At 41.5% G+C, this 10,779-nt stretch overlaps 1 pseudogene; it reads left to right on the top strand.

The window, feature by feature from the left end:
• Positions 1–6,859: 6,859 nt before the first annotated feature.
• Positions 6,860–10,779, top strand: part of LOC139372283 (partitioning defective 3 homolog B-like) — a 201,501-nt pseudogene continuing 197,581 nt past the window's right edge.

The following is a 10,779-nucleotide window of genomic DNA, read 5'->3' as shown; positions in this document are numbered from 1 at the left end:
TATTGAAAACAAAGGAACTGTGGGTGGAGGACGTTATACTTTGTTCAGCGTTTCAATCAGGATGTATCAACTACCACTTACCTCTTGTAGCATCTACGACGTCGACATGCTCCTGCTTACCTTTTGATTTGGTACTGCCGTACAGACCTACACATACTCTACGGTCACAAGACACAGGCCTCCTTATTGTTCCTAGAATGTCTAAGCAAACAGCTGGCGGCAGGGCCTTCTTCCATAGAGCTCCATTTTTATGTAATGGTCTGCCGATCCATGTGAGAGACTCAGACATGACGGTGTGTCATCCCATCTAAAATTAAGCACTTAAAAAACAAAAGACATGGTGATTGACTTTCGAAGGAACACTACCATGCACACACCACCACTGGTAAAAGGTGAGCCCATTGAAATTGTGGAGGAGTACAAATAACTTGGCTAGTCATTGACCTCAAGCTGTCCTGGGATCAGTGGACTGACAGTATTTAAGAAAAGCCAACAGAGACTGTATTTCCTATGGAAACTGCACTTTTTTAATGTTGATCTAACCATCATGGTTGGTTCTCTATTACAAATCATTCATTGAGAGCATTCTGTCCTACTGCTTGACCTGCTGGTTTGGGAATATCAAGGTTGCGCAGGAAAATAGGTTGGGCAAGATAGTCAGAACTTGCGGAAAAATCATGGGGCAGCAACAGCAAGAACTGTCATCTCTCTAACCTGGCCAGAGCCCTTCATAAGGAGAATAAAATAGTGGTTGACTCTACCCATCCACACCACCCTGAATTCCAGCTCCTTCCCTCTGAATGCAGGTACAGACTACCTAAGGTTAAAAAAAAAATAGGGCCAAGTACTCCTTTATTCCAAATGTAATTCTGCAACTTAACAAAACGTTGGACTAATTGAACTTACCACTTGCACTATGAAACTGCACTTACCCTGTCTATTTGCTGGCAAATATCCGTAGCTATTTATTTTTATATGTGATATGTTTATTGATTGCTGCAAGATTAATTGCCTCTCTGAGGACATTAAGGTTTTCTGAATCTGAATCTCGACCTTTAAGTCTTTACTGACGACTCATCTCTTTAGTAGGTCCTGTGATTGAGTGTAGTCTAGCCAAGGGGTGCGAAGGTGAATGGCAAGGCACTGGAGTGACGAACCACCCTTGCTGTCTCTGCCCGGCCGCCTCCCCTCTCTCCACTGGTATTCTCTGCCTCTGACCCTATTACCGGGGCTGAGTGACTGGCTTGCTTGCACTTACCCATGCAGTCCCTAGGAGGGTCAGGGTGCATCATGTCATGACAGCTATACTCAAATTGAATGGCTTGAGTCACTGATGTGATCTTCCTGTCTGGTTTTGCACCCCATCAGGCTGGTGCGGTGGGGTGATCTTTGTGGGCTATACTCAACCTTGTCTCAGGGTAGTCAGTTAGTGGACTGTTGATATCCCATTGGTGGGGGCTGTGCTTTGGCAAAGTGGGTGGGATTATATCCTACCTAGTTGTCCCTGTCCGTGTGTAACTTTGGAGGTGGCCACAGTGTCCACCGACCCCCTCTGTTTCATTCCCCAGAATCTATGCTGCAGTTAGGACAGACTGACCCTATCCGGTGTAATTCTCCTGTTCTTACCTGGTGTTCTGTGTGATCTTAAGTATGCTCCCTCTAATTCTACTCTCTCTCATATTCTCAATTCAATTCAATGGGTTTTATTGGCATGGGAAACATATGTTTACATTGCCAAAGCAAGTGAAATAAATAATCAACAAAAGTGAAATCTCTCTCTCTGTCTCCCCTCCCAGAGGACCTGAGCCTCAGGATCTGACTTGACGAATCTTGGCTGTCCACATCCCCAGTTCACCTGGTTGTGCTGCCGATCCAGTTTCTGCTGTTCTACCGGCTATGGAACCCTGACCTGTTCATCGGATTTGCTACCTTGTCCAGGACATGCTGTTTCGAGCCTCCCCACATGAAAAAATACAATTTATAGTATGGCATAAATACTATAGTATTCACTGTAGTGTTTTTTCAGACTTTACTGTAGTTATCATTAAAGTCTGCAAAAACACTACAGTGAATACTGTAGTATCAAATCAAACTTTATTTGTCACATGCGCCGAATACAACAAGTGTAGGCTTTACCGTGAAATACTTACTTACAAGCCCTTAACCAACAGTGCAGTTCAGTATGTACTGGAGTATAGTGTAATATAGTGTAGTATTTACAGTTCACTATAGTACGCACCTCTCTGATTCAGATGGGTTGGGTTAAATGTGGAAGAGACATTTTAGTTGAAGGCATTCAGTTGTACAACTGACTAAGTATCCCCCTTTCCATTTCCTTTCCCTTAAAAACACTGTAATAAGAGGAAACTGTTGTCACGCAGGAGTAGGTGGGTGCAGGAATCAGACGCAGAGAGAGTTCCACTGAGGTTAAGTGCTTTACTCAGGCACAACAAAATAATAAGCCCAACAAATACAGGGCGCGGGACACACAACGAGACAACCCAAAAACCACAGGGTGCCAAGTTAAAGAAAATAAAATCCACCACTACCTAAAATGCACACACGTAACATAAAGACAATCCCGCACAAAACAAGGGCGGGTCTACCTACTAAATATAGGGAAGCTAATTAAACCAAACAACAGAAACACAGGTGAAACTAATAAGACAAAACAAACAGACAAACGAAAAAGGGATCGGTGGCGGTTAGTAGGACGGTGACGACGACCGCCGAGCACTGCCCGAACAGGCAGGGGAGCCAACTTCGGCAGAAGTCGTGACAACTGTGGTATATACTATAGTAATAAATGTTGTGTTTTCTGCAAATTGTAGTATAATGTAGTGTATACTGTAGGGTTTTTGCGGACTGTGGTATACTATAGCATTTACTGTATTATTTTTGCAGACATTACTGTAGTATTTACTACAGTGCTTTTGCTTTATTGTCTTTGGCATAAAAGTGTAGGCTTTCTCCTTGAGGAATCCTACGTAATAAATACAGAAATAGTACATTTTCCAGAACCTATAGGTAGGACTGGGGTCTGAACGGGTAGTTCCGGGCTTCTGCTCTTTTCTATAACTTGTAGGGAACACAATATATGGTATATACTTGGCATGTAGGTTTCTCAGTTATGTGTGACACAAATTGGAATATGGGGGTGGGGTATGAGCAGGGTATCTGCAAATTAAATACTGTAGTATTTACTATAATTAAAAAACTGCAGTGTTTCTGCGGACTGTGGTGTTTTTGTGGACATTACTGTAATATTTAATACAGTGTTTTTTTCTTCTTCTGGATAATACTGTAATATTTACTGTAGCAGATATGGGCAACTTTGATTGGGGTGGGGGTCACAGAAAATCTTAACTCATCATGTAACCACATCCAGTCAAAGAGCCTCCCTCCTGATAGTTTTAGAGAAAAATATTAGAATTTAGAGTTCCTTTCCTGGAATTCTATACATTTTGCAACAGGGTGGAGAGAAATGTTTGCAGTGAGAGTGCCTAACAAAATCAATTAGGGCCCCCGGTCGATAACTCGACCATGATTACAAGTTTAGATAGCTGGCTAGACGAATTTACCAATCTACAAAATGTTAGCTGACTAATTGAGTGACTGTCAGTGACTGACATAACAAGAGAAAAACTGCTGATGCACAACCAAATTTCAAAATTGCACCTCGTGTATTCTACTATTCTAACTCTCAGACTGAGTTCCAAAAATGTATCCGTGTGCTAAAAAAAGGGGGGCCACGGGCCGCAAGTTGCCCATCCCTGTACTGCATGGTATTATATACTATACTACAAAATGCTATAGTAAGTAGCACACATAATTGAGGGATACTAAAGCTCCTGGTTCCTCTCGAGGTTTCATCCTAGGTTCCTACCTTTCTAGTAGGTTTTTCCTAGCCACTGTGCTTCTCTGCATTGCTTGCTCTTTGGGGTTTTAGGCTTGGTGTCTGTATAAGCATTTTGTGACAACTGCTGATGTAAAATACATTTGATTGATTGATGATAGAGATAAAGGAAAGAAGAGCAAGATTAGTGTGTGTGCCACAGTTTCGACTGAACCGCCCTCACTGAGACAAATAATGTAGTTCTTTATTTTGTGTTGAGTCTTAATGCATGACCACAATGAAGCACACATGTCTGTGTAATGGCTTTCATCCTTCACCTGCCACTGCTCCAGTGTGGACATTGACAATACCACAACACAATAGTGCCCCTACAATGACACTCATTTCATGCAAGTTGAATGGGTTTGACCACTGCCAAGTCTGTGCACAAAAACCAAGGTCCCACAGTTAGTTAATCAATACAGTTAGTCCACCTCCTACTACAATCACATTGTGGGGGAAAACATAAATTGAATCATATATCTCTGCAATGGCGATGCAAATGCTAGGTGTAACACTGTGTAATCCAGCATTAATTGTTATTGTGGGATAAACAGCCCACCAGAGAGGAGGAGGACAGGACACAATGCAGGATTGGCTAGTTTGGCCTGGGCTACCTACACAGATTATCTCTCTCTCTCTCTCTCTCTCTCTCTCTCTCTCTCTCTCTCTCTCTCTCTCTCTCTCTCTCTCTCTCTCTCTCTCTCTCTCTCTCTCTCTCTCTCTCCTTGTTGATTGCTGCACTGATGAGATGAGCAGAGGGAAGGAGGCATTGTTCAGTTCACAGTAGGGATATCTAGAGGGGGATTACAATGTCAGAATTCGTAATTGATTGTTGTGATTATGACTGCGTCCCAAATGGCATCCTATTCCCTGAATGGGGTGCCATTTGGGACGCTTTCTATATGAATCCATCAGTTTCTGCTTTTGGGGTAGATGTGGCCAAAGAAATTCACTTTAGAAAAAAAGGTAACAGCCAGGATAAGAGAAGGTGGAGTCTGTCTATGTGTATTAATATGCCATTTAAAATGTAAAAGCAATTTACCAGATGTTTACAGTAGTAATGAGATGGCAGAATCATTATACGATTCCTTTGAGAAGAGAGACAGGTGGGATATTATGGGATCTTGTCAGGAATGGGAGGAGGGGATGAGTTGAGTGGATGTGATAGGAGAGATGAGGGTAGTGGGTTGTGGTTGCACTGTAAATGGGGTGAGAGAGTGGACTATTTCTGAGATCCAAAATGACTGCAAACCAGGGGATTGGATAGGTGGAAACCATATGGCAACATTTCCTACTTAGCAGTTAAAAGTTGAAGAAAAACAGAATTTAAGATTTTAAATAATAATGTTCTACCTCATCAAATTAAACAGACATTTTCAGGGATTTCATATTAGCATGGTTGGCCGGCTTTAGAAATTCATTTAATAACCTAAACTAAAATATATTTCTTATCAACAAGTCTCTTAGGCTAAAGCTGAGGCTTGAATACGTTTTTTTTAGGCCATGGCTGTGTGTTTGAATGCTGACCACACCGCTCGTGCCATTGCACACATGTTGATTTTGTCTCACCACCAGATGCGATCAGGACATACAGGTTGAAATATCAAAACAAACACTGAACCAAACTATATTATTTGGGGACAGGTCGAAAAGCATTAAACATTTATGGCAATTTAGCTAGCTAGCTTGCTGATGCTAGCTAATTTGCCCTGGGATATAAACATTGGGTTGTTATTTAACCTGAAATGCACAAATCAAATCAAATCAAATTTTATTTGTCACATGCACATGGTTAGCAGATGTTAATGCGAGTGTAGCGAAATGCTTGTAGGTTCTCCCTAGACAATTAATCCACAGATAAAAGGGTAAACCGAGTACGTTTCTAGTAATCTCTCCTCCTTCAGGCTTTTTATTTTTTCTTTGGACTTTATATTGCGGTTCACACCCAACTTTAAGGTGCATTATCACCACCAACTGAACTGAGTGTGGACCTAATTTCATCTTTCAATCACCCACATGGGTATATGCTCTTAAAAAACAATGAGATGGGAGAGACTTGCAGGTTATATTTTAGCTGCTGGCTACGCAGACTCACAAGCAGTGTGGGTGAAATTATTGAAAGATACATTTATTTTGCAATGCTCGCTCACGCATATACGATCAGCATATTAATAAGCTCTCAATCACTCGCCATAATTGACCCTTTGACAAAGTGTAGGCAGTGATTTGCTCGTGGTTGTTTGGTAGGCATGTTTGCGCTTTGAACTTGTAACTTTTTTAAAACGTAGGGTATAAAATCAAAGCAGGGTTTATGGTAAACAGGCTCTACGTCGTTTACAATCATTGTCATGTTAAAAAGAAAGTAGGTTAGACAAGGAAGTTGAACCTTTGAGAAGATAAATATTCGAAGCAATCGTTGATACATTTATCAACAGCCTAACATTGAGTTGTCACTAGTTACCACAGCCAGTCATAAACCATGCTCATTTAAAAAAAATGTATCTTCTTAAAATCAGATTATGAACCTAACCACTTTGCTAACCTTAAATTCTTCATTTTTGTTTTCATACATTTTTACGATTGGCCTATAGCCAATTTTGACTTCGTGGCTGTGGTAACTAGTGGAAACTTATCATTGATCCGATTTATGTTGATCAACTTCCAGGTGCAATGATCAACAGGTATATTTCAGCAGACAAAATAATGAAAGCTACTCCGTTCATTAATTTGACCGATAATTGAGAAAAGCTTTTTTTTTTTATCGTAAATTGCAACTATTAGTAGTAGTCATTTTGTCAGTGTAAATTCGTCCAGTGACACCTATGCTCCAGTTTCGGTTGAGGTTTGTGCGGTATCAAGCGCTTCGCAGCCTCGCACATGTGAATGAATCACAGAGGAATATACAAATGATCAATTGAGGCTGTTCTTCAAATAACTTTTTTTTCGGATGACAAGGACAACATGAAAGTCACTGTAACTTTTGGAGCAACTGCAGTGGTCGTTCCGTGTAAAGGAGAATGAACAGTTCGGGAGTTGATTGACCAAGCCAACCAGAGGTATCGAAAGATTCTGGAACAGGTAAGCAAAATGGACTCTTGGAATATATTGACGTATTTTACTTTTGGCTGACTTTTGGTTTTTACATCCTTCCTTTTAATCCGGTTTTCCATTGAAATTATTATTGATAACATTTTTAAACGATAGATAACGACATATTTTCCTACATTAGGCTATATTCATTAATGTTACCTCTGGAAACGGAAGCCGTTTATCCTTATAACCTAACAGAAGCAAACGGTACGAAACGGGGAGTGACTTACCTGCGTTTGTCCAATAGAAACTCGTTTTCGTTGCAAAATAATTTCCAAGCCATAGATACAGATACTTGAAACTCCCATTTTATTCTCTGGACAGAGTTTATATACCAGGCTACAAATCAACGGGACACATTGTAAATAACCTTTAATCACTTTCTTTGAAAGCACCAGAAAGCCAGGTGTTAGTGGTCTATATGAGTATCATGTGCCGCAGCTAGCAAGCAGCTGTCTAGAAATGTACTATGAGGCTCTTTTAAAACGGTCAGTATCTCCCTGTGCAGGTGGGACTCGGTGTTTGATGTGCTCTGCATCGTTTCGCCTAGCCTGTGTGGCGGACAACTGCCTTTGTCCTCTGAATGATGGGGGATTAGGGTGGCTGACAGCTCAGTGTTATCAGCTGGTTTTTCCCTGGCAGGGTGGTGGGAGCCCGGTGATGGACAGGGTTATGCCAGGCAGGCAGTGGGGATGGATGACTTCCCATTAGAGCTTCCACCCAGGCAGCCACCTGCGTTGGTGGGCTCTAATCTGCCAGGTCTCCCCAGGCCCTTGGCTGACTGGGCCTGCTTCCCAAATTGCATCCCATTCCCTATAAAGTGATCTACTTTTGACAAGGGCTTAAGTGAAAAAGTAGTGAACTATATAGGAAATGGGGTGCTATTTGGGACTACACTGAATTTAATTTGCAGCCCCACATCCAGGTGAGTTTTCCCCCAGCCATTGGTTATAGGACCCTGAGTTTGTCCTGATCAGGTCACATGGAAAAAAAACTCAGGGACCTACTATATGTGGCTGCCCAGCTACCCTTGTCTAAATTATGTTTGGCTTCAATTGGTAGAATTAGTAGAAGCCTCTTCGTGGCCAATTATGTGTGAGACACATCTCACTGACCTAAAAATCCCTCGAACATGATCAAAACAAACCCAGGGTCCCACAGGGTGAAATAACCCGTTAATGTGTCTAGTGAGATTCATCCTAGGAACAATCAAGAGTTTGGCTGGCGAGGTTCCACTCTATCGTCAACCATGAACTTTACAGCTCTCTGATTGCCTGCCACTGGTGTGACAGCGTTCATAGACCGTGTCAGGTGTCCTTGCCTTAAACAGAGATATCCTTGGCCTGTGAGAAAAGGCACAGAGAGGAATGTCAGTCACGCTCTCTCAGTGGAAAAGGGAAGGTAGTGTACCTGCATGGTTTGCCCCTGCCACTCATGTTACAGCCATAGAGAGCAATGAGTTCTGTCACGTCCTGACCTTAGTTCCTTTTATATGTTTCTATTTTAGGTTGGTCAGGGCGTAAGTCATTCAATGTTTTTGTCCTATGTTGGGTATTTCTATGATTTTGGCCTGGTTAGGTTCCCAATCAGAGGCAGCTGTCAATCGTTGTCTCTGATTGAGAACCATACTTAGGTAGCCTGTTTTCCCACTGAGGTTGTGGGTGGTTATTTTCTGTTAAGTGTATGTCACCTTACAGAACTGTTTCGTTTCTTCCATTTCACTGTTATTTTGTTTTTTGTGCGTTCAGTCAATAAATTATGACGGACATTTACCACGCCGCATATTGGTCCGATCCTTCTTACTCTTCCTCAGACGAAGAGGAGTTTCGTTGCAAATTCTCTGTAGCTATTAGGGTTGCACATTTTGGGGAATATCCAGAGGTAGAAACTTGCCGCAGGAATATATGGAAATTAATATTAAAACCATGTAAATGTATTTTTTTTGCATTGGATATTATTACCATATCATATGTAGACAGAAACATAAAGCTTGTACCTTATTATAAGTATACATAATTGCAAATGATTCAATCCTTCCAATTTAAATTAAAAAAAATAGTTACGAATTGAACTTTAATTAAATGAGTTGACTCTTCACATGGGATGATTTCACTGAACAACAAAAGACAGGGAATATTGAATGATCCCCAATGATCCATCGCATCTCCCAAAAACATTTTCAACATACAGTTGAAGTCGGAAGTGTACATACACTTAGGTTGGAGTCATTAAAACTCGTTTTTCAACTGCTCCACCAATTTCTGTTAACAAACTATAGTTTTGGCAAGTCAGTTAGGACATCTACTTTCTGCATGACAAGTCATTTTTCCAATATTTGTTTACAGACCGATTATTTCACTTATAATTCACTGTATCACAATTCCAGTGGGTCAGAAGTTTACATGCACTAAGTTGACTGTGCCTTTAAACAGCTTGGAAAATTCCATAAAATGATGTCATGGCTTTAGAAGCTTCTGATAGGCTAATTGACATCATTTGAGTCAATTGCAGGTGTACCTGTGGATATATTTCAAGGCCTACCTTCAAATAAGCCAAGACCTCAGAAAAAATGTGTAGACCTCCACAAGTCTGGTTCATCTTTGGGACCAATTTCCAAACTCTTGAAGGTACCACGTTCATCTGTACAAATAATAGTATGCAAGTATTAACACCATGGGACAACACAGCCATCATAGCGTTGAGGAAGGAGATCCTAGAGATTAATGTACTTTGGTGCGACAAGTGCAAATCAATCCCAGAACAACAGGAAAGGACCCTGTGAAGATGCTGGAGGAAACGGGTACAAAAGTATCTATATCCACAGAAAAATGAGTCCTATATCAACAACCTGAAAGGCCGCTCAGCAAGGAAGAAGCCACTCAAGCAACATCTCAAGACATCAATCAGGAAGTTAAAGCTTGGTCGCAAATGTTTCTTCCAAATGGACCCCAAGCATACTTTCAAAGTTGTGGCAAAATGGCTTAAGGACAACGAAGTCAAGGTATTTGAGTGGGCATCACAAAACCCTGACCCCAATCCTATAGAACATTTGTGGGCAGAACTGAAACTGTGCGAGCAAGGAGGCCTACAAACCTGACTCCGTTACTTCAGCTCTGTCAGGAGGAATGGGCCAAAAGTCACCCAGCTTATTGTGGGAAGCTTGTGGAAGGCTACCCAAAATGTTTGACCCAAGTTAAACAATTTTAAAGGCAATGCTACCAAATACTAATTGAGTGTATGTAAACTTCTGACCCACTGGGAATGTGATGTGCTCTTATTCTTCTCACTTTGCTTGGTGAGGTAGATTGCTGCTATAACTTGATGACCCTTCACATACCTAACCATTTCCTTGGCTCTCGTGTAGAGTGTATCCCATTGTTTTCAGTGTCATGATGTCCTTGACGAGCAGATTCCGTGCATATGATGTGAGGGTAGGAATCCTCCACTTTAGACCAAGCAGCCTTCATGTTCGCAGCATTGTCTGTCACCAGTGCAAATAACTTCTGTGGTCCAAGGTCATTGATGACTGCCTTCAGCTCATCTGCAATGTAGAGACCGGTGTGTCTGTTTTCCCTTGTGTGTGTGCTCTTGTAGAATACTTGTTGAGGGGTGGAGATGATGTAGTTCATTATTCCTTGCCCACGAACATTCGACCACCCATCAGAGATGACTGCAATGCAGTGCAGTCTGCTTTCTCTATGATTTGCTTGACCTTCACTTGAACTCTGTTGAACTCTGAATGAGTAGATAAAGCATGTCTGGTTGGAGGGGTGTATGCTAGGTGATAAACA

Source organism: Oncorhynchus clarkii, chromosome 18 (genome assembly GCF_045791955.1).
Source record: "Oncorhynchus clarkii lewisi isolate Uvic-CL-2024 chromosome 18, UVic_Ocla_1.0, whole genome shotgun sequence".
Taxonomy (NCBI): domain Eukaryota; kingdom Metazoa; phylum Chordata; class Actinopteri; order Salmoniformes; family Salmonidae; genus Oncorhynchus; species Oncorhynchus clarkii.
The sequence above is the reverse complement of the archived record's forward strand: the minus strand, read 5'-3'. Positions and strand labels throughout refer to the sequence as shown.